A 6,000-nucleotide genomic window follows, 5' to 3' on the forward strand; every position below is an offset into this window, starting at 1 on the left:
GATACAACTCATAAATGAGAGGCAATCATTGTACGCCTTGGCTTCTCTATTTTATCCCTGACGTACGCCTTTATCTTTAAGCAGTCGTGGATCCCCAGTTGACAGATCAAGATATATCAGCAGATCCTAAATTTTAACTTGGTTTAACCCAAAGCAAGTTTTCATGATTGTACTCAATTCCTTGTGGCTTTCAGGGAATGCCCACAGAAAAGAAAAAGGGCATTTTTGCATCTCACCTCTTAACCTCCCTGCCTCTTTGGGATTAAGTTTGAGGATTACTTGCTTAATACACAAGCAACACGTATTTAGGAAAGTGACATTTATTGGGCATGTGCTAAGCTTACATGCTTTAGTTTCTCAGTTTTTGCCCTGTCCTATGCAATACATAATATTCACATTTCCTTAGGAATGAGTATATGGAATCAGAGAAACTGAGTAACCTGTGTACATTTGCACAACTGGTAAATGAATTATGGACCTGAGATATTCCTTTCCAGGTCTTCTGACTTCAAAATCTAGCACTGAAAACAACAAAAACAAAAACTACAACACTCCTCCTCTGAAAGAGTGTCTTCTTTCTAATTAACATTTTCAATGAAAATCCCATGCTTTCAAAGAGGAGTACCCAGCCTGTGCGACAAAAGGCTGAGAGTGAAAGTGGGAGGCCTGATTTCCAAGTTTAACTTGTAGTTCTGCTCCAGGAGCACATCTCAGCTACAGTTGTTTTCAGAAATGTGAGTTCAGGATATTAACGAGTAATGCTGAGCAAAGAAAATCACAAGCCAACCGTCTTTTGGATCACATAAGTGGAACTTATCTTTGTGAAGCTCCATGGGGAGCCGCAAACCACTTGCCCAGTTTCTTTGAGTTTATTCAGATTTAGCCAGAAAAGGAAGCTGGCTGAAGCAAAGGAGAACTAGAACTCCCATCTCCATGTAACCTTTTTGCAGCTCTGCCAAGGCTGCAGAGCCAGCAGCCGCTGTGGCCTATCAGTGCTCATGAGAAGTGAGTCTTGCAAGGAAATGACATTTCCTTCCCAGGGTAGGGAAGCACGCACTGCTGAGATTCTACGGGTGTGACGGCAGCACCGGACACTGGACAAGAAAGATGACTAGAGGCAACTCGCCAGTCTCCCCAAGGAATCAGGAGTGGTTACTCTGCCTCTTGCCTCTTTTTTCTGTTGTTGTTGTTGTGTTGGGCAGGGTGTGTGCGCATGTGCTGGGCAGCCTGAGGGCCACTTGTCCCGGTGCTGCCATCTCACGGGTGAGGCCATAGGCAGCACTGTTTTACACATCAAGATGGTAGCTAGAGACAGAGGGCCGTTTCCTCTCATATAAAAACAAAATCAAGATGATCGATCGTTTTCTTCTTAGGTTTTCCGAAATTTTATTTTCTAAAAAAGGGCAGAATGTTTTTTTGTGACTGTAGGCAGCAGATTCCTGACAGTGTCTGCTGTCTGACAGGGATGCACGGGACATGGCTGTCCTTTAGAATACAGAAGCAAATTTGCACAGGTTTAAATATAGCACGCCACCACCACCTGCGAGGAAGGCTTGAAAGACATGATCCTGGTCTGTCCAGCCTCTGCCAATGATTCCAAACTTTGCTTGTACACTGGCATCCCTTGGAGGGCTTTAGAATATTCTGATGCTTGGGTCACACTTAAGAGACTACGATACTTGGCCTGGGGTGTTCTTATACATCAGAATTATAAAATATTGTGGTAAAATACACATAACATAAAACCATTTAAACCACTTCAAAGTGTGTAATTCAGTGGTAATAGGCACATTCACAATTGTACAATCATCAACACTATTTAGTTCTGGAAATTTTCATCACTCCAAAAGGAAACCCCATACTCATTAAGCAGCCACTCCCCGTTTTCTTATTTTCCCAGCCTCTGGCAACCACGAGTCTATGTTCTGTTTCTATGGGTTTCCGTAGACATTTCACACAGAAATAACATACTGCGTGGCCTTTGTGTCAGGCTTCTTTCATTTACCGCAGTGTTTTCAAGGGTCACCCAGGTTGTCAACATGCGTAAGTACTTCGTGACTTCTAGGGAGGAATAATATTCCACTGCGTGGGTAGACCGCATTTTGTTGACGCTTTCCTCAGCTGAAGGACATTTGGGGTGTTTCCATCTTTTGGCTACTGAAAATAGTGCTGCTGTGAACATAGAATACAAGACTATGTTTGAACCTGTTTCAGTTCTTTTGGAGTGAAATTACTGGGTCATATGGTAATGCTATGTTTAACTTATTGAGGAAGTGACAAGTTGCTTTCCACACATGTCAGGATTTTACAAGCTTCCCAGGTGAGTGTAATGTCTGGCCAAGGCTAAGAACCAAGTTGGTTAAGATAGGGCTTTCAGTTTTTACATAAGATAAGCAAGAAAATAAAGATAAAATCAGCAAAATCCAGATAAAAGAACTGACTTCTTCAACAAAGAAATTATAAGGAAAAAGAAGAGCAAGGAAGAAAAAAACATACACATGGGGCCTATAGATTTCTTTTAAAGACATATTACAGACAGATCACCCAGTTTGAAAACTGGTGATATTTGTGAGACATTAAAATTTTAACACTTTGTATTTGATGATATTAAGGAATTAGTATTATTTTGTTAGTTACGATAATGGTACCATAGCTATGTTTTGAAAAGAATCATCTTTTCAGACATGTATCAAAATAGTTTAATATGAAACGAATACACATTTTCTCAAAACAATACGGGACAGCATGGGTAGCTGTAAGGATGAAAAAAATACCAGCTATTGATATTACAAGAGTATCTAACTCTTAAAAATGGGTGATGGATACACAGGACTCCTTTGACAATTCTACATACTTTTGTATATGTTCACATTTTTCCATAATAACAGGCTAAAAGCAAAAGGTCTTAGTCATCGCAAACTGACAAATTGGGGAAAACGTCATCAAATGTCTATTTAAGAGATCTCATCCCTATTCCTTTTCCTTCCCCTCCCTTGGTAACAGCACTCATAGGACTGTGACGAGTGCAGATCACTCCAGGTGTGATTTTCGTGGGAACGGAATTGGCTCCCTAGGTGGCCTTCATTCCTCTGGATGCCTCAGGCCTGTCTCCTCCAAAGACAAGAACTTTCTTTTAAGTTTTCCTGCTAAATACACTCAAAAAAGCTTTCTAGCTCTAGACTTTCAAACAAACACAATACTGGTGTGTGTGTGTGTGTGTGTGTGTGTGTGTGTGTTTGTTTGTTAAATAGACAAAACACAACATTTACTATTTTATCGATTTTAAGTGTACAGTTCTGTGGCGTTAAGTACATTCACACTGTTGTACAACCATCAACAGCATCCTTCTCCAGAATCTTTTCATTTTTCCTCCACTGAAACCCTGTAGCCATTAAACACTCACTCTCCGTCCCTCCCCGCTCCAGCCCTTGGCAACCCCAATTCTACTTTCTGTCTATAGGGGGACTCTAGGGACCCCTATAAGTGGAATCATACAGCATTTGTTTCTTTTATGGCTTACTTCACTTAGGACAATGTCCTCAAGGTTCATCCTTGTTGTGGCACGTGGCAGAATTTCCTTCCTTTTTAGGGCTGAGTAACATTCCATTGTATGGCTACACCACATTTTGTTCATCCATCCATCTGTTGAGGACACTGGGTTGCTGTTGTGAATAATACTGCTCTGAACGTTGGTGGGCAAGTATCATTTTGAGTCCCTGCTTTCAGTTCTCTGAGGCATATACTGAGAAACAGAATTACTAGATCATTTGGTCATTCTGTTCAATACTTTTAAAACCAAATCAATATTCTTCTAAGTGATAACTTGTCCCATTTCCTGCTGCTTCTTTGACTGGGGCTGGGTTGAGGGTGGAGAAGGGAGAAGGCAGGCTAATGTAGTACTTAAGAGCCTGGGGTTTGTTCCAAGACAAACCTGGTTTAAACACCTGCTCTGCCAATCACTGGCTCAGAAAATTTGGGTTTCACCTAACTCTGTAGTCTCAGTTTCCTCACCTACAGAATGGGATAATATCAATTTTACATAAATTAGATGGTATTTATAATGTCTTAGTACAACGCCTGGCACACAGCATTCAATCAATGGCTTCTAGTAATTGATTACTTCCCTTTCAACAATCCCAGGTATTGTCAAAGAAGGTGGCATTTACAAATGAGTCTCACAGGTCCTAGCCACGGTCTGTGGTAATGGCACGCTAAACCACCCCAAGGAGCAATGCTTGTAGGAGAACTGGGTAGACTTCCTTCATTTCCTGTGGCAGAGGGCTCTGCACAGAAGAAACTCTGGTCTCTTCCCGATGTCTCTTAACAGCTTTATGGAGATTTAATTCATACACCATCAAATCTATCCAGTTAAAGTGTACAATTCAATGGTTTTTAGTATATTCACAGTTGTGCATCCATTACCACAATCAATTTTAGAGCATTTTCATTACTCCCAAGGAAACACCACTCATTAGTCACCTTTCAAATGTCCCATCCTCCCTAGCCCCTCGCAACCACTAACCCACTTTCTGTCTCTATGCATTCGCCTATTTTGGCCATTTCATAAAAACAAAATCATACAATACGTGACTTTTTGTGTCTGGCTTCTTTCCCATAGCATAATGTTCTCAAGGGCCATCCATGTTCTAGTGCGTGTCAGTGCTTTGTTCCGTTTTACCACCAGTAATACGTTTATTGTATGGCTACACTACATGCTGCTCATCCATTTATTATCTGATGGCCATCTGAGTTGTTTCTACTTTTTGGTTATTGCTAATAAAGTTTCAATACATATCTGCATGTAAGTCTTTGTGTGCACATGTTTTCATTCCTCTTGAGTATACATGGAGGGATGGGATTGCTGGATCATACTACCTCTTCTTTTTAAGCCTCAACATAGAATTGTTGCTTCTAGGATCTGTCAAGAGATTACCAGACAAGCAAACACCAAGCTCTTGGAATTGGCCCCACTCCTCCACTTAGAGAGAAGCTTACAAAGGTGTTCAGGTTGGTACTTTGTAATCTCACTGTACTGATACTGAGCATCATCTCTGCGTGCAGTTCCTCCTCACAAAGGAACTCTAGTGTTCTTTAAATAATGACTCTGCTACCCAGCTGGTGATATGCCTCTGTATGTCTACCTGTATTTAAAATAATTTTCCCTGGATGATGGAGATTTTAATATTCTGCATCTAATGTCCTGTGACTCCATCTGAATAATTAAAACCACCCACTTGATTGTTGCCCTATTCTCAGAGAAGAGAGGATTCCCGCTCTTTTGTAGACGTTGCCACTCAGGTCACACACTAGAGTAAGAGTTAACAAGGCTTTGAGTTTGCAAGCTGCCTGTGGCCAACACCCAAATTATCCTCATCTGAATGTATTTTTGAGGGAGGATATGGAGCATTCGTCCTGCCATTTTTGCAAATCACAGCAGCCAAGTCTTCTGACCCCTTTCCACTGTGTTACTCATAGACTTGAGGTGGTGCAGACTTAACTTTGACTTTGGTCAAAATGTACTGGGTATGGTGGTGGCTCCATAAGTCGCCAAGAAAAACAATGGTGCTGCCTTTCAGCAGGTCAAAAGGATTCCAAAAGACTGATGGTAGATAAGGAGCTCTCAGAAGGTTTCATGAAAGTACATTTCATGATGACAAAAGAAGACATTTCTGCCAAGATTTTATATATAGAAGAAAAGATATTCAAAGGCCAGGTATGGTAGCGCACACCTGTAATCCCAGCACTTTGGGAGGCCAAGGTGGGCAGATTGCTTGAGCCTAGGAGTTTGAGACCAGCCTGGGCAACATGGCAAAACCCTATCTCTACAAACAACACAAAAATTAACCAGGCATGGTGGCACACGCCTGTAGTCCCAGCTACTCAGGAGGCTGAGGTGGGAGGATCACCTGAGACTGGGGAGGTCGAGGCTGCAGTGAGCCACAATCATGCCAACTGCACTTCAGCCTGGGCCAACAGAGTGACACCCTGTATCCAAAAAAA

The 6,000-nt window shown here is 41.7% G+C and overlaps 1 protein-coding gene across 2 annotated transcripts in view; it reads right to left on the reverse strand.

Moving 5' to 3' along the window:
* LYRM4 (LYR motif containing 4) overlaps positions 1-6,000 on the reverse strand; it is a 172,909-nt gene that overhangs the window by 23,635 nt on the left and 143,274 nt on the right. The window contains exon 4 of one of the 2 annotated variants that reach the window (XM_017884145.1): positions 3,616-4,360. The exons of the other annotated variant lie outside the window; for it this stretch is intronic. The gene's annotated coding sequence lies outside the window, so the exon portion shown is untranslated. Of the gene's footprint in view, positions 1-3,615; positions 4,361-6,000 lie in introns of those variants that run through there. 2 annotated transcript variants of the gene reach the window in all.

Source organism: Rhinopithecus bieti, unplaced genomic scaffold, assembly GCF_001698545.2.
Source record: "Rhinopithecus bieti isolate Rb0 unplaced genomic scaffold, ASM169854v2 scaffold_14232, whole genome shotgun sequence".
In the NCBI taxonomy this organism is placed as follows: domain Eukaryota; kingdom Metazoa; phylum Chordata; class Mammalia; order Primates; family Cercopithecidae; genus Rhinopithecus; species Rhinopithecus bieti.